Source organism: Pinus tabuliformis, chromosome 4_1, assembly GCF_031772625.1.
Source record: "Pinus tabuliformis cultivar Carrire ecotype Pingquan chromosome 4_1, CPIR1, whole genome shotgun sequence".
NCBI lineage: Eukaryota > Viridiplantae > Streptophyta > Pinopsida > Pinales > Pinaceae > Pinus > Pinus tabuliformis.
Genome location: NC_142303.1, coordinates 777,208,278 through 777,231,491, shown reverse-complemented (window position 1 = coordinate 777,231,491; position 23,214 = coordinate 777,208,278). Strand labels below are relative to the sequence as shown.

The following is a 23,214-nucleotide window of genomic DNA, read 5'->3' as shown; positions in this document are numbered from 1 at the left end:
AGTGATATACCTAGATTCCCATTCATGGTGCTCGCTATTTGATTCAATGAATTTTTGAGGGTTCTCTAAGCTGCCAATATGTGGTCGTAATCATATAATCAAACTTGCTAAAATTATGAGAGATTTTGAAAAATAAATGATTATGGAAGTGAGAACTTGTCACATAAATTGCAGCTTATATTAACAAAATGTGTCAAGTTTATTCTCGAACGTATGATAAACTAGGAGTTGCATACGTATGCATGTTAACATGGAATCCATACATTCATAAAGTTGCCAATGTTAAGATATAATTTAATCTCCAAGTTTGGGTGGTGAGTTGATTTGGTTTCTAAATATAAAAAAAAAGGTTAGTAAATAGAACCCTTTCCATTGACCAATTGGAAAGCTGGCCACATAGGAACCAAAACCAAAGGGTTTAATTCATGCTGCCATATCAAATTCTATTGCACTTAAGAGAATTGTTGTAAATTCTATTCATATATTTTCAATAAACACCCCTAAAATACTTGACCTTTTAGAAGTTATGCTTTTCCATGTATTTTTTTTTTTTAAATGGCCCTCAAAGTCTTGACTTTTAGAGGTTGTTCTTTTGGAGTGGGGTTTAAAAAAACCCAAGTAATGTTGAAAGGGACACTATAGCTACCCCCTATACTCATTAACCCCTAATCCATTTCTTGGATGGTTACATGCCACAATGCTTTGGTGATATCGAACCTTCTTCAGTCTTGATGTGATTTCCTTTTCTTGGAATGCTACAACCCCCAAACATTCTAATCCCATGTTTTCACCATGCATTGTCTATATATGTTGACCTTGTTCAACATTTAAGGCGTATCTAAAACCAAATTACTCCCAATCAATCACCAATCACCATGAAATTAACAATTTGCACATCGATTATTAACTATCAATTCATCAACTATTGACTATGATACCAAAAGAGATTGAGAACTAGAGTTAGACAACAAAAATCTAGTAAATAAAAGAGATCAAAATGATCTCGTCCATCCATAGTATAACTTAATAGATCTAGATAACCATATAGTAAAACTCATTTCACATGCAATCACACAATAATTTATAGGAACACGAGCTAGGAGTTGTGCCCATTCAATGAAACTACAAATTTATTTTCTAACCATTCCCATTGTTACATTCTCATGATCAAGGGATTTATTTATACATTATGAGACAATAAGATCCAAAAATCTCGAGATAAATTCAAATCCCCTAAAAATCAAACAACATCCTAACTTCTACCTAAAATTGCTAAAATTTCCTATCCTAAAGATGCAATTAGAAATTCTATATAATTATAGGGCAACAAGGAAACCAACTTCCTCTTCTAGAAATCTCTAAGACCTTCTCGAGGACAAATAAAAATTTTGAAATAAATTGTTGAAATTATGCTCTTGCATCAATAGCTACCAATGTATCCTTGTAGGCCACCCCCTTTAGCAATAGTAATACCAATGTCCTTTACCTAGAAGGAACTCCTTACATAATTCTCTCTTAGATCCTACCAAGCATGACAATTTTTAGTAAAATGGATGTTCACCCTAAAATATTCTATCCTCATGGCCTAAGATAAGGCATCCCTCTGTGTCACCCATGACTATTGCATTAATGGTACACTATTAAAGAGCAACAAACTTTGAATGGATCATTCTTTGTGTTGCGTTTCATGGATAGTATAGGAGAGTTTTTTGATCAAGTTTTGTAATTTTTCATCATGCTCCTGAGAACTTTCTCCAACCATTTTCTTAATCTCCTTCAACTTAGTGATTTTTTGTTGTTAAATGTTTAGCCTCTAGAAATTAGCTATAAATACCACCTTTAATTAGTCCAAGGCCTTAGCTACACTCTAGGGATAAATATATATGAAGTTCATGCACCATTAGAGAAGTTTTCCCCACAATGTGGTTATGATCTTTGTCAACTTAGAAACTAGCACTTCAATTCTTTTCACTCTCGAGATAGATCCACATAAGAATCAATGTGGTTTTTCATCACCCTCACCCTTTATAATGTTCTTGGAACTACTATAACCATATCGTTGGTTGAATTGTTCACCAACATAAAACCTTATGGACATGTTTGAATAATTAGGCCTACTCCCCTACTTGAACTAAAATTCAAACATAACATATGCCACTTCTACTTGTATTCCCACCTTCATTTTGTTTTCACTACTATTATATCCCAAACTGCTAAGAAAAGGTACTCTCAAGTCAAAAGTAGAATAAAAAGTTGGGATTACCTCTAGGATTTTAAAATTCGTAAGGTGGTTGGTTTTTATTGGATCCACTTTTCTTAGGCTATATCATGTTCACTACTTGACCTTCCTCTAGCTCAAACAATTAGAACACATTACTAACTATTTCTTCCTCTTCTTTCTTTGTGATGATATCTCTCTCCATAGGATAATCAATACCTTACAAACTGAGGCTTCCTTTTAGACAATCATGATCCATCTAACTGAATGTGCTCACCTCCTTGTGCCATCACTTCTTTTTTCTCTTCCAAATTTCTGGACATATTATCCCCACCTCTTCTTCTCTTCAAGCTCATTCCAATTATTTAATCCCCCTATTTGAACAAATCTTTGGTATTCTCTTGACACCTTTGAAACCTTTTGAGCTCTTTTACTTGTGCCTTTATGTTTCCATCCTCACTAATACTCATTTTCATTACCATAGTATTGTGATGAATCCCCTTCATTCTATTCATCCACCACTTCTTAATTATTGCATTTTGATTAAAATCCTATTTTCCCCTCTTTAATGCATGTGCTTCCTCCATGGCACCTTATTCCCTTAGTTATTCAATATCAGTCAATCCATTCTAGGTTACCTCCGAGCATTGGTGCTTACACTTCCATGGTTGGAGAACTAAAAGACACATAATCCTCTTCCACCACAAAATTATTTATCCATGTCAAAATCTTATTAACCAACCTTTTAAGAGCTCCTTTCTTGAACTACTCCTCTTCTCTTGATTTTAAATAACTAGTTCAACTCTACTACAATCTCAATATTCTAACTCTATGTGGTAATCATACCCAAATATCTTTTTCTCTTAAGACTTTCTGATCGAACTACTACAACAAAAACAAATTATGGGCATTCCATTAGATCTCTCTCCTTATGTTCCAAGCCTCTTCCATGGGTGACAAATCAAGATCATCAAGTTCCATATCCTCTAGGGCATCTTGCTCAACTGAACCTTCCACTTATGTTATGATTGCTTCATTACGCGAGGGTTTTTCCTTACTCTCCGTATTATATAGGAGACATAGGGTACAGCTATATTTTACATATTAATAAATGTTATGCCAAAGCTAAGTTATGTACCTTTAAAAACCCTAATTTGTAGAATATCTTGATTGTTGATATTTGTCGTGATATATCTCTAAAACTTGTGCCCTTCTAAATTTGAAGTTCCCTTATTTTCCCCTTCATTAATCTTGTGAATGTTGATTTGATGTCAAGTTTATATTGGTTAACTTATTTGTAATGGGCATATAATGAAAACACTACTACAAAAAAAACCTTTAGGGGCGGTTTAAGCTTTGGAAAGTCTTGTCAAAACTGTCTCTAGAAATTTTTTAGAGATTTAGTGGCGATTTTTGAAAACTCCTTGGAAACTGATGAAAATTGAATCTTTTTTTGGGGAGCACTAGATACATCTAATATAAAAAAACACCACATAATTATTTTGCAACATCTCACCACCACTTACAAAATCAAATAAATAGACATCAATTGTCACTGAATTCATCTAATTTCAAAAGTCTAACATACTCTTTTTGCACCATTTACAGGATCAAACACACAACTATATAAGTTGCATACATAAAATAACAATGCTCAAATAATCAGAAGCTTTTAACTTTTCCCTATTATAACGTATTTCTATATTAGTTTTATCACGCCAAATAATATTTTTATTAAGTATCACTAATGCTAACAAAATTCTTTCAAAACAATAAAAAAACACAAGCAATAACATACTAAGCCAATATAGATTTGTCATTTGACCTTCCATATTGTCGTATTCTTTTAATGAACAAAAGCTACAAGAACTTTAAATCCCTCATGAACGTGAAAATGAAAGAAGGACCAAACAATAGAGGAGGACTCTAGCAATGCTCATATTTGATTATGATTACATTTGATGTTTGAGATTAACTTGAACAAACAACGTAACTCTACAATGATATTAATTTTAGAAAATAAAGCTTGAATTATGACCTTTCTGTGAGATGAAAGATGTTTATGTTTTAACTCTTTGTTTTGGTTGGGTTGTTTTCTTTTTGTTTTGTAAGGAATGTGATAATACTATTTTTTCACAGCCCAGCAGTAGGACTGCCCCTATTCTCTCTCAATCCAAATCCAAATTGGTCGTCTTCTCCAGATACTACTAGTGAATAATCCTATTGCTCTATGTATCGTCAAACCAAGACTTCGGTTGTTTTTCCTGTGGCACAGAGTAGGGTTTCCAGGTTGGACTTCGACTGTTTTTCCTGTGGCACATAGTAGGGTCTCCAGGTTGTGGTTGCTTTTCCTGTGGCACAGGGCAGGGTTTCTAGGTTTACAACTATGATCCATTTAGAGAAACCTTTAGAAGGGACTTCAACAATGGTGGTATTTTTGTTGTGGAGATGTTATTCCGATGTAATATTTTGGCCCTCGTGGGTGGGGTTTTAAATCCCCAGTAACACCCAATAAGGTCATGATCTGGGATGATCATCAGGTTGTTGTATTAGGAATTATCCTTTAGGTCTGCGGTTCGAGCCATGAAGCTAATACAGGATCAGAGTGTGGTGGTGTTGGGGCACAATATTTTTGTGTACAATTTCATGGATTTGAAGTTGGTGCATGATATTGAGATGAAGGAAAACCCTAAGGGTTTGTGTGTTGTTTCTCATGCTCCCAATAGCTTCATGTTGGCCTTCTCAGGCTTGCACCATGAGCAGATGAGAGTCAAGTGCTATGGCCTCAAGAGGACCAAATTCGTAACTGCCCATGACTCTAGCATCACTTGCTTTCTGCTCACCCTTGATGGCAGCCTCCTTGCTCTGTTCTCAAGACTAGAGAAGAATATCTGAATCAACTATTTCTGGACATGATGTTTTAAGCTTGTTTGTGTAATTTAACACCAAAAATTTCATTTTTCCTAAATTTAGTGGAAGGCAATATTTAATTGCAAATAGTATTCATTGCATAAAGAATTTGAAACCATATTCTCTCAACTGTGTAGGTAACACTTTTTACAGTTCACTGTTTTGGATTCCTTTCATATTTGCTTGCTACAAGATATCATGATCAGAGTAGGACATGGATTGGTGCTGCCACATTTCATGAAACAAAAGCCTTTCGAATCGCTATATTACTGCAATCAATTTTTCCATTACCACTCTGGACACTGTTGGATATGGAGAGCTACATGCTGAAAATATGTGAGAAATGATATTTGATATCCACTGTATGTTATTTAATTTGGGTTTGACTGCATACTTGATAGGAAACAAGACAAATTTAATTATAAATGGCACAAGCCAGACCATGAAATTTGTAAGGAATATATTTTTAATAGATAGCTACATAATCTCTCTTTTCAATGCAAAATTGCTACGTCATATGAGGATTTCACTTTCATTTTAATTGAAGGGGGACAAAATTCAGGCATCTTCAAGAATTTCTTTTAGGAATCAGCTGCCACTACAATTGTAAGATCAAATGTTGGCACATATATGCTTGAAATTTAGGGCAGAGCGATTGCAACAAGAAGAATCATTAAATGATTTGCCAAATGCCATCTGCACAAGCATTGCAAACGTCTTGTTTTTCCCTATTGTTGATAAGTGCATCTTTTCCAATAAGTGTCAAATGATTTTATTTTCCAGTTGGTAAGTATTGTCTAATTATGGTAAGGATATGCTATTTTTTGTCTTTCCTAGTGGGCTTTAGTACACTAACTTTGAGGAAAGAATAACCTAATAGTCACCCTATGATTGGAAGGTTTTAGAGATGAACGCAGAGTACTTCCCCCCAAAGGAAGATGGCATTTTAATGAATGAAGCGCCCACATATTTTTATGTGTGAGTGACTGGTGCTATGGTAAATGTCTTTTTGACCATTATAGAGTCTAAAATTTCAGAACTTTTAGGTGGTTCACTTTATTTCTTTTGCCGAATGTGTGTCTTCAAACAGAGAACTGCAACAAAGCATTGTAAATGTTGATGTGGAGCTAGACTAACATTGAATTTTTGTTTATTTTGCAGGACATACTAGCAGAGAAAGACAAGGGTAAAATAGAGCAGGAAAGCTATTTTTTCTTTTTTAAATGAAAGTGATTATTCATGCTCTTAGTATCTTCTTGTTAGGAGAGTCATTACATAATAAGCATGAATATTATAATGTTTTCATCTCATCTACAAATAAATTTGGAACAACCATTTGTTTCACTTTATGTTTTAGTCACATTGGAAAATTTGAAGTACAGAAATGGCATATCTCATTCCAAATGACTTGTTTGTTTTACCCCAGGCATTAGTAGCACATACATTGTTTTGAAATCACAAAACTAACTTTGAATTTGGATATTTTCTTTTTCGGAAATCTTGTGTTGGATTTTGGTTCTTTTCATTCCTTTTTAATGTATTCAGTGCACATGCTACAAAATTTGTGAATTCTCAAACAAAGCCCTTTAACAAAATCCTCAAACAGGGAATAAGATAAATACACACAGACTACTCTGATAACATCAATCTATTCTTGCAATTGCATAAAACGGGAAGTTTTTTCCAATGCAAGGTTTCACGAGTAGCAGGGCGAGGGTGGGGATGTTGAGGGAGTAAGGTGACTACTCGGGCGCTGTTGCCAATTTACACAATTTGGAAAGTTTGGGTGTAGAAAGGGATTTAGGGTTACTGGTGAAATTGTAGAGGAGTTGCAAATAAAATACGGTGTTTGTAGATGGGGCTCTGTTCTTTTCATGATTACAAAATTCATGCAATGAAACGAGTTTTTTCATCTCTACAACTGCGCTGAGGAAGTGTAATGATAGAAACCTATGATACCAGACAATTGACCAATAAGCCTGTTTCTCGTTCTTGTTTCTGTTACCATATCGATACTACATTAGAATATTGCTGATCAATTTCAAATACGTAATATATTCACGCATTAGGAGGGGGTCAAGTATCTCATCCCTTGAAACCTTCTATTATTGTTTCATTTCTGCTTCCCCCCCCCCCCCCCCCCCCCCACCTTTTCATTATTGTCTCTTATTTCTGGTAACACTGGCTAGAGCCATCTATCCATGTATATGTGTTTGCTTGTGTCTGATGTAGATGCATCAAGCGGTCAATAGGCTAGAAAGTGTCTGTATTTGACTCGAAGAATTCCTTTAGTTACTTTGACCTCTATGATGCAAATGAGGGAGGGGTCATATATCCCGGCCATGCCAGAACCTGGGCACCTAACAAGTATGAATAGCAGTTTGGTTTTAAACCTTGTATCTCACCAACTTTCAAAAGGAACGATAATACTGTAATAGAGTTATGGATCAAGAAGTCATGGTAGAGATGACTTTTTAAATACTATCTTCTTTGAACTTATATCTCCCATTTAAAAGTAGAGTGAAAACCAAGTTCAATTACATAACATAACTAGGTTGGTTTGCAATGGCTTCTCTCACTCTTACACATGCACACACACACATTCACATGCACATGTTTCTCCTGTCTAAAGATGCAGAAGGTTTTTTGATACTTACATTTGTTAGCATAGTTTCAAGAAGAACAAAAAGAAATATAACTTTGCTCACAGGAAAAATTGATCAACATAAAACATCTCCCCATGACTCTAAAAATGTGTAGAGTTGTTACAACCAATTCACACTTCTGAGTGTTAGTTAAATTAAGGTGAATGAGACTAAAGACTTCGTGCCCTTTGAACCAGAAGTTGTTAAGTTTTGTTATGGATGATTTTTAGTAACATCCATGGCACACATATGTCGTTATTTTTTAACTCAATCTCCACTATGTTCAACTTATTGTTGGAGGAAATCCTAAATGGAAAGAGAAGGAGGTATTGATGAGACTTGGTCACTAATTCCCAGTGTACTTAAACCAAATATATATAGAAATGGATTTTTATATTTTGTATCCCGCCCACCTCATTGTGGATATATCATGTACGACTTGGTCAACAATATCACTCACCCAACTCTATAATTTTTATTTCGTGACCCTGAGAATCTTGGCCAAAGATGATCACTCTCCACCAATTTTGTGCTTTCATAAATACCTAATACAATGTGGAGTGTACATAATGCATAGTTACAACAATATTCTTTTATAAATCACATTCTTTTTTTCACATTTGTAAGTATTTTGCATTGTTGTTGACTGCACTAATATCAGTTACTATCAAAACCTCAGATTAACTACTTTGGGAGTTCTACAATTCTAGCTTCCTTGGTGTCCATTTTATTCAGAATTATCCTCAAAATCTCACCTCCAAGCTACTCTAGGAATCCACAGCACATGAATTTCTCTCTTCTCCTATTAGCAGGTCAATAGACATGCATGCAGCACCTTCCCACTCTAGCTTCTTTATCCATATTTCCACGGCTTTCCATACATTTTCTACAATCACAATACTCTTCACAACCTTTAATACCACATGTTTAATTTCCATGCTAGAGTGGGTCCCTATTGTGTCTATCATGGATTCTTGGCACAAATCTTATCATAGATCAAAACTGAAGTACTGTAATTTTGGCATTCAACTTGCAATATCAAGCACACTTGCAATTTTTTCATGAACGTCTCCTTGACACAAATTCTTCCTGCAGTGCCACACTTCAAAACTCTAGGTCAATGTAGCTGGTGTTTCAGTTTTGCATCATGAATTTTAAACTTACCATTTCTCTCCTGGGGTCTATGATTGTCCAATTTTGTGCCTGAAAAAATACCTTGCCATCTATGTCTCCCACTCTGCATGTTGTTTATTGATTAATTTCTGAGTTAGGATTGTCCAATATCTTCAAATATTGTAATGAAAGCTAGCAAAAGCTATTCACAACAAACATATCAACTTTTCCAAGGAGTGTCACATGATTTTCTTTTCTATCTGGTAAGTACTATCCAATTATGGTAAGAAACCCTATTTTTTGTCTTTGCTAGTGGGCTTCAATATAACAACTTTGATGAAAAAATAACCTAATAGTCACCCTATGCTTGGAAGGTTTCAGATATGAAGGAAAATTACTTCCCTCGAAAGGAAGATGTCATTTTAATGAACAAAGCACCCACAGATTTTTATGTATTAGTGTCTGGTGCTATGGTAGGTATCTTTTTGAACGTTACAAAGTCTAAAATTTCAGAACTTTTAGGTGGTTCACTTTATTTCTTTTGCCGAATGTGTCTTCAAATAGAGAACTGCAACAAAGAGTTGTAAATGTTGATGTGGAGCTAGAATAACATTGAAATTTTGTTTCATTTTGCAGGACATACTAGCAGACAAAGACAAGGGTAAAACAGAGCAGGCAAGCTAATTTTTTTTAAAGTTATTATTCACGCTCTTAGTATCTTCTTGTTAGGAGATTCATTACATAATAAGCATGAATATTAGAATGTTTGCATTTCATTTACAAATAAATTTGGAACAACCATTTGTTTCACTTTATGTTTTAGTCACATTGGAAAATTTGAAGTACAGAAATGACATGTCTCATTCCAAATGACTTACCCCAGGCATTAGTAGCACATACATTATTTTGAAATCATAAAACTAATTCAGTTGATTTCTTTACTATAAACTTGTCTCCTGCTACATTCCAGACTCTTGGGCAGTCCCAGCATTACAATTCATAATGCTCATAATCAATGTTGCATTCAAAAATAAATGATAGAGTCAAAGAGTGTTTCAATTTTATTACGAAGTAGATTTTATGCACATGTTTATTTTCATTAGGATTTATTGAATGAACCATCGAGGTCCAGTGATTTCTACAGGAGCCCTAGGCTACATCCAAATATTTTTATGGGATAAGGCTAGCTGATCTAAACCTATTGGAGAATTCAATAGTTCAAACTATATTTGATTTTCTTAGGCCAAAGGATTTGACAAATCCCATCCATCCATAAGGTTGCAATATCCTACACCCCCACAATTCTACATTTGGAGGATCTACAGAGGTATGAATATCTAAACTAGTTAAAACTAATTTATAAATCCGAGATCCTTGATTGCTTATATATAAGTATGTGCATGGTTATCCAACTTGAGATTCCAGCTAACAATCTTAACTAGACTCGTAGAGTAGCATGAGGTTTTGTATCAACAGTTTGTTAATGCCTGCACCTTGAGTGTCGCATTGCAATTCATGATCTTAGAAAAAATGAGCAAATTCTACTACATTGCAATTCATGATCTTAGGGAAAACGGGAAAATTCCGCTACACGTATTTAACGAGTATGTATAGAGAGGCGATTCTAGATTTCATGTTAGAGAATAGAGTAGAGAATAGGTGGACTCATATGGATGCATCGGTCTTCTTGGTACTCTTAACAAGAATTTTATATGATCACACAAATATCTCAATATAATTGAGCATAGAGTTTTATTTTCCTCATTTATTATAGAAAACTATAACAAAGGGAATGGAGATACTTATCTGTGTTGGAAATAATACTGAGAGGGGGGGGGTGAATCAGTATTATCAAATCAATATAACCTTTTCATTTCCATAGTCTGAGTCATATACGCTGCTTCAGTTAAGAATACCCACGTATATTCAGTAAACTTATGATTCAGTTAATTGATCTTCAATGAGTGCATTAGAACATTATCAACCATATTAACAGTAAACAGGTGTTGTAAAATAGAACAGATCATCACACATAAGCCACACACATGAACACCATGATATAAGGTGGAAAACCAATGTGGGAGAAAACCACCTACTGTAAGTCATCTCAATATTCTTCTTAATAAGAAAATCCTTTTACAATATTTCTGTACTGGTGCAGTCTTGTACCAGTACACAAGCTTCTACCTGTAGAGAGCTACAACCCTCTCTCATTTTCCAGTCTCTCCTGCAAGGGAGCTACAACCCCCATAGTTCTTGTACTAGCCGATCCATTTACTAGTACACAGGCTGCTACCTGCTACAATGCTCCAAAGTTTTCAACTGCTACTGAAAGGGAGCTACCACCCCCTTAGCTCTTGTACTAGCTAAGATACTAGTACATAGGCGCCGGCCTACAGTCTTCTCTCCTCCGGGTACCACGTTTCATACATTTTCAAACTGGATACACCTGAAGCACAACACATAATCTGAAAGGCCATGTTTCATCCAATTTTCATACTGGACCCATAAATATCATTGAAGCACATAATCAATCAATCTTCTGAATCACTCAATCACCAGATCAATACATATACAAGGATAATATGTGTGTTAGCAATCAGATCTAGTCCATCAGATCATATAAGGATAAGTCATTATGAACATAATCAATCAATCAATCACTTCTCAGAATGCTATTATCAGAACACAGTACCAGTACCCAGACATCACTTTAGATCCCAGAATACTGCAATAATAAATAGGAGCAGCTAAATAGATTTCATGAAAAATCACAACTTCACCAATAGAAAACATGCGTACATCCGCACCTTCTCCTGCTACTTGCCTGCGCACCTCCACACCTGAGTCTACGGCTTGCCTGCACATCTCCGCACCTGCAGTCCTGCAGGTATAGATCAATTTTTCAGACTTTACTCATACCCCAGACTATCAGATCTACAGATCTGATCATGTGCCAAGGAGATCTCGACCCATCAGTAGATCTGCCTTATAAAGCTCAAGTTCCTTCTTTATTCAGATCTATATCTGCACCCTAACCCAATCACCGTATTCTAGATCTAGCACTTTATCAGATATTCAATTAATCAGAAGATACCTTGCCAAATGATCTCCTTCCTCTTTTATAGCCTTAGGAATTTCACAATACCACGGACCAAAAACCATAACAATTCAATACCATGGACCCAATACTTGGGATCAACACTTTTGGATGCAATACCACGGACCAAAACCACAGGATCAAAAACTGTCGGACTAATACCATGAACCAACCATGAAAGTGTGTGAACTTTTCTCTCCATGAAAGTGTGTGAATTTTCTCTTCATGAAAGGAACTTTTTTCTGCATGAAAGTGCGTGAACTTTTCTCTACATGAAAGAAACTTTTCTCTGCATGAAAGTGCATGAACTTTTCTCTACATGAAAGAAACTTTTCTCTGCATGAAAGTGTGTGAACGTTTCTCTACATGAAAGAAAAATTTCTCTGCATGAAAGTGCATGAACTTGAAAATAACTTTGCTGCACTATAATTTATCATCTGTGTGATTTGCCATCAAGGACAACACTTGTCTCATAATGCCAACAATCTGCTCATATGTATTGTGAAAAAATGCAATTAAATTACTTACAATATACATGAAGAATGGTGAACATTCTCTTTAGCCGATTGAAAGAATTGCAACATATTTTAAAACCATTTTGTAGTCAAGAGGTTATAAAAAATACCCACAGTAAAACAAAACTGAACCGCCTATTTCCTCAATCCAATTTCAACATGGTATCAAAGTTATTTATGTGATTGTGATTCTTAGGAATTTGCAACGTAGGGAGAAAGGTATAGAAATCAGAGGAATTCAAATTATTTTTTAGATTTGGGAGTTTGTGCAGACAACCTCAGGTGTGAGGACAGATTGGATGGAGAAAGGAATAGCAATCAGTCTATCAAAAGGAATTCAAACTAATTTTTAGATTAGGGAGTTTGTGCAGCTAGCCTCAGGTGTGAAGACAGATTGGATGGTGCCTCAAATTTATTATGGTGAAAGGTGAGGGTTTCATTTGTACTAGAAGAGAATAATCTCAAGGATATTGTGACTATGGTTATAGATCTATAGCAGTTGACAACTCATGACAAAAGGGAAGTGAAGGCTAAGTGGATGATTATGGTTGATGCTATATTGGATCATTGGATCCACTGTATATCCAAGAAAAAGATGGTGAATGAGATGTTTGATGGCTTAGTTCTTCTACCCCAAATGGTTTATCCCTAGGAGATTAGGATTTTTGATAGAATGCCAGGGATTAATTGAACTAGTTGTTGGAGATATTGCTGGGCAATTGGCTAATTTCATGCCCACAGCTATATTATTCAGTTCCTCCTGGGTAAGGCTCACTGGGGAAACTATCCACCAAAGTGGACAAGCATCTAGTAGGTTTCTCTGCAAAGTGTTCCTTGGAAAAAGAATCCTTGAGGGGTTAGCTCATGCGTATATTTTTATATTTAGTAACACATAGGTTTAGGTTTAAGGGTAGATGGCACAAATTCTATACCCAAATTCGCAAGGGGCTTTGATTGTGAATGCATCTGATATTGATTGATGATTCTCAGGAAAGAAACTCTTAAAACCATGTCAGTTAGGGAAGTCATGTATTTGCAAACAATATGAAGTGCAGAAAATATGGTAGCTTATTTGTATGATTAAAGAAGAGTCTTGGTTCTTTTCCCCCTATATTATATTATTGACAAGTTTGCAACCCGTTCATACAACCATGTCAACTAAGGAAGTCGTGAAATTGCAAGAAGTATAAAGTGCAATAAATATGGTAGCTTATTTGCATGATTAAAGAAGATTCTTCGATCTTGCCCGCCTGTATTATATTTTTGACAAGTTTGCAACCAGTTCATATCGAAGTTCACATTTGCTAAACTACATTTTGTTAAGGATATGCTTCAAATACTATCGGATCTAAGTTATTCATTGTGTTCAAAATTTGCATCTACTAGATAGCTTGCTCCCGAGGATGGGTATTTGCTTGCTCCCATCAAATACCTTTGGATTTGATGTAGACAAAGTGCTTATTTGTTATGATTCTAATGAGTTTTGGCACCTATGGCAATGTTCTTAGTAACTTGGAGGGAGGAAGGGGTTATGGTCATATCTTCCATGTTCTGTTGGACTTCATAGGATTGAATAGTTTTGGGCTTGAACTTCAAAGGAATGGGTAGTTTTGAGTGGACAACTATTATTTGTTCTTAATTCACACATGCTACTATATTTTCTTGATTCTTCTACGCAATCTAGTTTGAAAGAAGATCTTGATTTGGGGAAGACAGAACAATATAGTTTGAAAGAGGGTTTCCTTTTGAGAAATACACAGGTAGTTTTTTATCGCCTTCAGAACGAGAAACATTGTTAATGAGGACAAAGAAGAAATGCTATTCAAATGAAATTTTAATCATTGGTATCAAATACTTTGACTCTTCCAATACTTGGGATATTTGAGGCACGAAACTTTCCATGAAAAAAGCTTCCAACTCAATTATTTGAGTGCCCTGCTCTCAAGACTCCAGATCAGTACTTGATTCTCGAGACCAGAGAAGAATATCCGAATCAACTATTTCTGGACATGCTGTTTTAAGCTTGTTTGTGTAAGTTAACACCAACAATTTCATTTCTCCTGAATTTAGTGGAAGGAAATGTTTAATTGCAAATAGTATTCACCAACATAATGAATTTGAAACCATATTTTCTCAACAGTGCATTTAACACTTTTTGCACTTCACTATGCTAGATTCCTTTCATGTCTGCTTACTGCTAGATGTCATGATCGAAGTAGGATATGGATTAGTGTTGCGTTTCCATATTTTATGAAACAAAGCCCTTTGATTCTCTATATTACTGCAATCAATATTTCCATTACAATTCTGACCATTTTTGGATATGGAGACCTGCATGCTAAAAATATGAGAGAAATGATATTTGAAATTGTCTACCTGTTATTTAATTTGGGTTTGACTACATACTTGATAGGAAACATGACAAATTTAATTGTACATGGCACAAGTCGGACAATGAAATTTGTAAGGAATATATTTTTAATAGATTTGTGTATAGAAAAGTTATACCTACATATTCTCTCTTTTCAATGCAAAAATGCTACGTCATATGAGGATTTGACTTTCATTTTGATTGCAGAGGGACACAATTTAGGCAACTTCAAGATTTTCTTTTAGGAATTGGCTACCACTACAACTGCAAGATCAAATGTTGGCACATATATGGTTGAAATCCAGGACAGAGGGATTACAACAAGAAGAAACATCAAATGATCCACCAAAGACCATCCGCACAAGCATTGCAAATGTCTTGTTTTTTCCTATTGTTGATAAAGTGTATCCTTTCCAAGGAGTGTCGCATGATTTTCTTTTCCAGCTGGTAAGTACTACCTATTTATGGTAAGGATACCTTATTTTTGTCTTTGCTAGTGGGCTTCAATACAACAACTTTGAGGAAAAAATAACCTAATATTCACCCTGTGCTTGGAAGGTTTCAGAGATGAAGGCAGAGTACTTTCCCCCAAAGGAAGATGTCATTTTAATCAATGAAGCACCCACATATTTTTATGTGTTAGTGTCTGGTGCAATGGTGCTATGGTAGGTATCTTTCTGAATGTTACAGAGTCTAAAATTTTAGAAATTTTGGGTGGTTCACTTTATTTCTTTTGCTGAATGTGTGTGTTCAAACAAAGAACTACAACAAAGCATTGTAAATGTTGATGTGGAGCTAGAATAACATTGAAATTTTGTTTCATTTTGTAGGACATACTAACAGACAAAGACAAGGGTAAAACATAAGAGGCAAGCTATTTTTTTAAAATTTAAGTGATTACATAATAAGCATCTTAGTATCTTCTTGTTAGGAGAGTCATTACATAATAAGCATGGATATTATAATGTTTGCATCTCATCTTCAAATAAATTTGGAACTACCATTTGTTTCACTTTATGTTTTAGTCACATTGGAAAATTTGAAGTACAAAAATGACATCTCATTCCAAATGACTTGTTTGTTTTACCCCAGGCATTAGTATCACATACATTGTTTTGAAATCACAAAACTAAGTCAGATGGTTTCTTTATTGTGAACTCGTCTCCTACTGCATTCCAGATTCTTGGGCAGTCCCAGCCCGGAGATGTTTTTCGAGAAACTGGAGTGCTCTGTTATAGACCACAACAATACACAATCCATACAAAGAGGCTTTCTCAACTTTTGTGACTGAACCACAATTCATTCATGAATATTTTACAATCTAATAATGCAAATGGATCGACCATCATGAAAAACCTTCTTAAGGTTTACAAGAAAGAATTACGATAAATATGCTGAGTGAACTTACCATAATAGGTTTTTCTAGGAATAGGATCAATTAAATGTATTATTGTAATGTCTTGGTTAGTATTGCAGGAAAACTTAACTTCATGTTGATATGACTCTAGAAATTGAAGGAACTGAAGGACCCAACTTTTGGACAACTTTCAAAAGAAATAGATCAGTTGCTAGCCAAAAGAAGAATGGATGTACCTGTTAGTCTATGTTTTGTTGCTTCAATAGGGGATGCCCTTCTAATGGAGGAATTATTGAAAAGAGGGATGGATCCTAATGAATCAGACAGCAATGGCCACACACCCTTGGTAAATTTCAAAACTAAAATTCATTTTGATCAGTAGAGTTTCATGGTCTTCGCAACACTTTCTTTACGTTTTTGTGGTTCCTGACTTAAGTACATATTTTAATTTGAAAGCATACACTGCTATGAGTGGGATAACTAATTAAAACTTTCTATTTTGTTTTTTTTTTTTGTTATAAGGACATTGTTGTAGCAAATGGATTTAAAGATTGTGTCAACCTTCTTTTAGAATATGGAGTAGATGTCAATAGAAAGAGTATATTCTCCCCTCCCTTGTGCACTCGTTAGTTGTTTTCCCAATCAAGGAGTGTATTTCTTAATATAAACATGTGTTCTAAAATTTTCTCTAAAGCTCAGTGAAATCAACATCTTTTTAAATTTCAAACTATTGCCACTGTTAATAAAATGAAGAATTTGACCAGAGTATATTTAACATTTCATAAACTTAATATATGAAGATAGAAGTGTTCCTCTGTGGGAAGCAATACTGAGCCAACATAAACCGGTTTCCACATTACTTTGTGATAATGGTGCAAATCTTCAGACCAGTACTATTGGCAGTTTCCTCTACACTGCTGCACAAAATAAGGATTTGGATATGTTGAATGATTTACTAAGTTATGGAGAAGATATAAATGCAACAAATGGATATGGGAACACATCCCTCCATGTTTCCATCAGTGATGGATTGATAGAGGTAGTGAAGTATCTTCTGGACCATGGAGCAGACATGAACAAAACAGATTGTAGTGGTTGGACACCAAAAGATTTGGTAGGAGCATCAAGGACATGAATAAATATGGGAATTATTTCAAGAAAAATCTCAATCAACATATTCACACTTATGTTTATCTATCAAAGATTCGTCTATCCCATCGAACCTAGATGAGAAAAATCATGCTGAGATCACGAACCCTTTAGGATCTGTAGAGGAAAATGGCATTCATCATTTTATAAATACAATTTCCACTCCACCTAATGGATTGCAGAGGAAAAGAGTTGCTAATTTTGACAATTCTCTTTTCGGTATAGTCACAATGCCTTCCAACACCAACCCTAGTGTTGGTGGCATGAGTCATGCAATTAAGTGTTCCTGTTGGACAAGCCCTTCTCTTCCTAAAAGAGTGATGATCTGCAAACATCACCCAATTTACATCAAAGAAAATAAGAAACTAGGGAAAGTGATACTCTTGCCAAATGCAATTCAGGAGCTACTGAAAATTGGTGGTAAGTATTTATTTTATATATGAACTCATGATTTCATGAGTTCATATTTCCTATAATATTTGAAATCAGAGCACTGCAGAAGAACTTAAAATTAGCCATTCATAAAATTGTTGTTCTCGCAGGTGAAAATTTTGATTATTTGTTTGTGAAAGTTTTGAGTGAAGATTCTGTAGAAATAGATGATATCGATGTCATTAGAGAAGGGGATCATCTATTCCTTGTTGACAATGAAGAGACTGAAGAGATATATAAGAAGGATGATCAATGATAGTTGTAGAAATTTTGTCAACATGCCTAAATGATAGTTGTAGAAATTTAAGGCATTAGATTTTGTAATTATTTGGCTAGATTTGGGAGGCCTTTCACAAATATAATGAAATATTTCTAGAAGTACAAGGTTTTCAACAAATGAATAATATACTCATGAAAAAACTTGACTCCAAGGAGAAGCATATAGGAAAATATTGCAAGGTGGAGACATGGTGGTGGATTTCTTGTTTATTGTTAATGGTGATCTATCAAGACTTCTAATATCTTTTTGGACCTCATGTAGGTGGGATGTTGTGGGCACTGAGAGAATAATTCATTATGGCCCCTTCCCTATTCCCAAACAAGGACTTCCAGAAAAATTCAGGCCCAAGATTGAAAAAATATTTGCCACATGATCCTCCTCATCACATACTTCTCAGTAGTTCCAATGATAGCAATAGTGGTAGCAGGAGACACAGATATGCAAGATTTATGCACTACTACACAAGGGGTTGTTTAAGAAAATTAATTAAGATGAAATTAATATTTTTTTTTAAGCATTTAATTAAATTATTTTTTATCTAAGATCATGTATGATACCTTTTACTGTTTTCGTTTTTATATTAAAATCAATCGACAAATATTCAAAATCGAGGTTTTCATACAGACATGGCAAGGAGGAGTGTAGGTTGAGCTAAAGAAGCTATTCAATTTTCTAAATGAGCTTTTCATACAAACATGAGTGTTCAAATGGGTTAAAAGAACTATTCATTTTGTTGCAATCAATCAAACCAAGTGGTAATGGTGTCAATGAAGTGATTTGAAGCCTTTTTTGGACCCTTTTTTATATTTCTTTATTGACAAAATCTGATGCAGAAAGCAATATGAAAGTTAATTATTGTGGCGATATATTAAGAGTTTGTGCTAATTCTAGTTACTTTTCTTTCTAGGACTAGATTAAATTGTTTGTAGATTAGTATATTATTCGATTCTTGTATGGGTCATGCTACAAGGGTGCAAAATTTAGCTAACTTGATTGAGTTATTTTTTATTAAGTTAAAAATAAGCATTCCATGATTATAGATTTATAAATATTGTGCCATTATGTCTTGAGATTTTTTTTTTTTAAATCAATGTCTATATATGCAATTTCAGGGAGTGCTATAAATCAAGTAATTTTTTAAAGGGTACTAGCTTACTGGAAAAAGCACCCACCTTATGAGCAGGAAGTTGGTGGTTCGATCCCACTGTGCCCTAACATGAATTCATGAATAATATTGTATTTTATTTTTAAATTAGATAGTCTTCATATTGATTTATTTCAATGGTGAGATGTTTTTCTAGATTCATTGTTTTATATTGTCTCTAAAGAGACAAAAGTGATATTGTGTTGCTTTTAAATATAATTTTGTCTCTAGAGATACAATAGCTAGGATTAAAGACTTGTCTCTATAAAGACAATATGTCTTTAATCCCAACTATTGCATTTGGAGAGACAAAAATGAAATTGTCTCCTAAGAGACAACACTGATTGTGTTATATATTGTCTTTATGGAGATGATTTTTTAAGACAATTAATTTGAGACACCCGCTTAAAGACAATATTTAAAACAATACACAAGTTTGTTTTCATCTCAAGTTGAGACAATCTACCCAAAAATTGTCTCAAATATTGTCTTAAACACCTCCCTTTCATGTGTAGTAGTGTCAAGATGTGTAATAACTAGGCCACTAGGAGGAAAAGGGGTTTCATTCTATTTGAGTGCATTTAGTTCAATATATGAGAAAATTAGTTAATAGTGGATAAGCATAGAGAAAATAGAGACTATTTGTCCATTGTACTAACCCACAAACCACAAGAATTATTTCTTTGTACCTACATCCATTTTTCATTAAAAGAAATAGAGCAAAGCACCCTCAACTTCAAGCTGCATCTTTCTCTCAAATGTATTTTTTGAAGGTATATCTTGTGTTGTTATGGTCTTAAGTGATTTTAAGTTTTTCTATTGTCTATTTTTGGCATTCTACATATTGCATGCATTGAATTGTAACTTAATAAATCTAAAAGTATAATAAAAATAATCCACATAGTATAGATTTTGGACTCTTAACTATAACTGTATCATATGTTGTGACAAATTATCTAATGGAATATCTATGGCAATTTGCAGATAGTAGAAACCGATTTCTTCTTCACTTTAAAGAAAAACCAATTCACTTGTATGGGGCTAAAGAGGTAGACATGTAATCATCACCAACATAACTTTGGTAAAAAATAAGAAAATCTAAATTATCTAGAATTTTATTGGAACCACGTCATATAATAAATGTATGATATATATAATAAATGTAAAATTCTTAATGTTAAAAATGATTCTGCAGATCCTCTAAACTTAACCTGATTTCAGAATTTCAAAGCATAGCTTGATTGCAGTTTCCAGAATAGGCCAGTGACAATAAAACCCTGGCATTTACATGGAAACGCCGCATTGACATAGAAATAAGTCACTTTTGTAGATTTTCTAAATTTAAGTCTATTACAATTTTTTTCTAAATTTAAGTATATAACAAAAATTTTAAACTTAAATCCATTACAAATTGCAGAATATACAAGTTTGATTACAAATTCCAGAAGATACTCGTCTAAATAAAATTTGTCCTTGTTCCTACATTGCATTTACGTTGAACAAGGCCTCTTGTGCAATTGCATCGATCTGACCCTGCCCATCGGCTTTACATTTGTGCGTTCTAGCATCCTGTAGTATGGAATATAAGAAAATTTGAATCTCGAGTGATGGGAATGGGGTGAGAGCTAGTGGATGGAATCAACAGCCACACCCAAAACTACGAGATCTATCAAAATAAAACGGTGTTATTTAAAATTTGTGGTGCACAAGTACCTATCCTCTTTCTAGTAATGACAACCCTTCATTTGCCAATCGATAGGCTAGTAAGCATCAGTATTTATGGGTTCTTTTATAGTATCTTGGGATTTTATTTGCTGGAGAAAGGGGCCTCCGATTGTTTACTAACTTAGAAAGTGTCTCAGAAACGACGACGATAGCATATTTCATTTATTCAATGGATAATGGAAAGAACCCTCATTCTTATCAAAAATATATATAAGCGTAATGCGTGTTTAAAAAGTGGAGATGGAGTGTCTACAGGAGGATTATTACATTCCCATTGATAGCCATTGATATTTTCAACCCTGCGATGAGAACTTTTGCAGACTTATAATTGAGAGGAAAGCTGGCTTATTTCTTTAGCTATTTAGGGTGATAATAGCTTCTCAAACCCACTTAATTGGGAACACTAAATACATAATGTCACTCGGCTTTAGCACTTAATGATAGTTAGTCTCCACCAGAGATAGTTTTAAAGAGATATAGAATAACTTCTTTCCTGACATCCAATTGAAATTATATGGATTGAATTTCAAGAATTGAATTTGTCTACAAATTTAGATAAATCAACCAATCATTTAATGTCAAAATTTTGTTTATATATATGTACAAAGTTATTAACTATGCTTTGGATTTGGTGTAAGAAAAAGGAAATAAAGAGCTCCTCTAAAATTTTATTCTATGTGTTCAAAACATTGGAAAGATATCAATTTACTTATATCTGAATCTATTGAAGTATGGACTTTAATAATAATTTTTTAACTGAAATCAAATTATTAACTAATGACTACATCTAAACACAACCTCTCAATTATAAACAAATTTGTAAATTTCCCGTTATATAAACCATGTTTTTAATATAATACACAATAACTCATTATAAAAATATTTAAAAATAATGAAAAAAATAGAAAGAAAACACTAAAAACTAGAGATTAATACAAATTCTTAATTATAAATAATATTTTTTTAAATATAATTTTAATTTTAAATACCATACATGACATTTTATAACATTTTATTAAGTTGGGAAATTTACAAACACCATGAAGGAAATCTACCTGTTAGAATTCGAGGATAAAGAATCCCCTTTGATTACCAAGAACTTACATACACTAATAAACTAGTCACCTACCCGCTGAGACAACCCACTAAAATAATACAACTGGAAGAGATAAAAACGAAAGGGAATTCCATCGTTACCCTCTCAAGTTTTCACTAAGAATGGATTCAACGCACCAACCCTAAACCATCCACCCTCAAGATCGATCACTAGCTTTAGGGCTAAAGAGCAGACAAGGAGGAAACGGAATTCCATTGTTGCCCTATAAAGTTTTCACTGAGAATGGATTCATTAACGCACCAACCCTAAACCATCCACCCTCAAGATCGATCACTAGCTTTAGGCCAAAGCAGGAGGCAGTAATGCCTCCTTGTGCAAGGGTCCATAGGATGTCTCTCCTCCAACAGCATTAAGGATAGGGGTTCGTTAAAATCTTGAAAAGCCAACTATCCAACTTTATGATGGAGGAGAACAAAATATAAACCTCAGAAAAGGTGAATCATTCCAAGATTTATAACAAAGTAATACCGTTTTAGGACCGATAGGAGCGAATATAAGATCGACGGGATTGAGTGTTGTTGTTTTCCCTTATGCTGATAGAGGGTTATTATATGATTCTATGAATGTCGGCAATGTCAAATTAGTTCCATCCCTTATGGCAGATTTATTCCATGAACCGTTGTACTTTCAGAAGTCGAATGTATTATTCTGAGCTCGAGCGAATCTCTTCGTGGGTTCGGATACTCTCTAAATAAATCTGGAGACCTTCTTGTTGGAATTTAATTCCAACTGCAACAATGAACAACTGGACAAGAATCTGATCTGCAGTAAATACTCCAGGCTGTTCGGTGCAGCAAAGTCGCCTTTGATATTTTTTCACATTAATATGCATTAAAGTTGCAATTGAATTCCCCTGCAGACAGCCGACTTGTTTTTTGATGGAAGCATCACCGCCTTGCTGCATTAAATACAAAGATAAACATTAGAAGATATTTTGTAATATTTTACTGTTTTAATCAGATATGTTTTAGCATATAAATACCACACAACAGTTCTGTTTTAAAGTTAGCAGCTGAAGAATCATACAGAGCAGAGAAGAGCACGCAGCAGCGTGAAGATAAATTCTTCCAGGAACGCACAGCAGTGCACAGCAGAATAGACGCAATAGCGTAGTAGAGAACAGCAAAGGAAAAATGCA

At 34.4% G+C, this 23,214-nt stretch overlaps 1 pseudogene; it reads left to right on the top strand.

Moving 5' to 3' along the window:
- The first annotated feature begins 4,801 nt into the window (after nt 1-4,801).
- LOC149178436 (potassium channel AKT1-like) lies at nt 4,802-18,066 on the top strand (annotated as a pseudogene).
- The last annotated feature ends 5,148 nt before the right edge of the window (nt 18,067-23,214 follow it).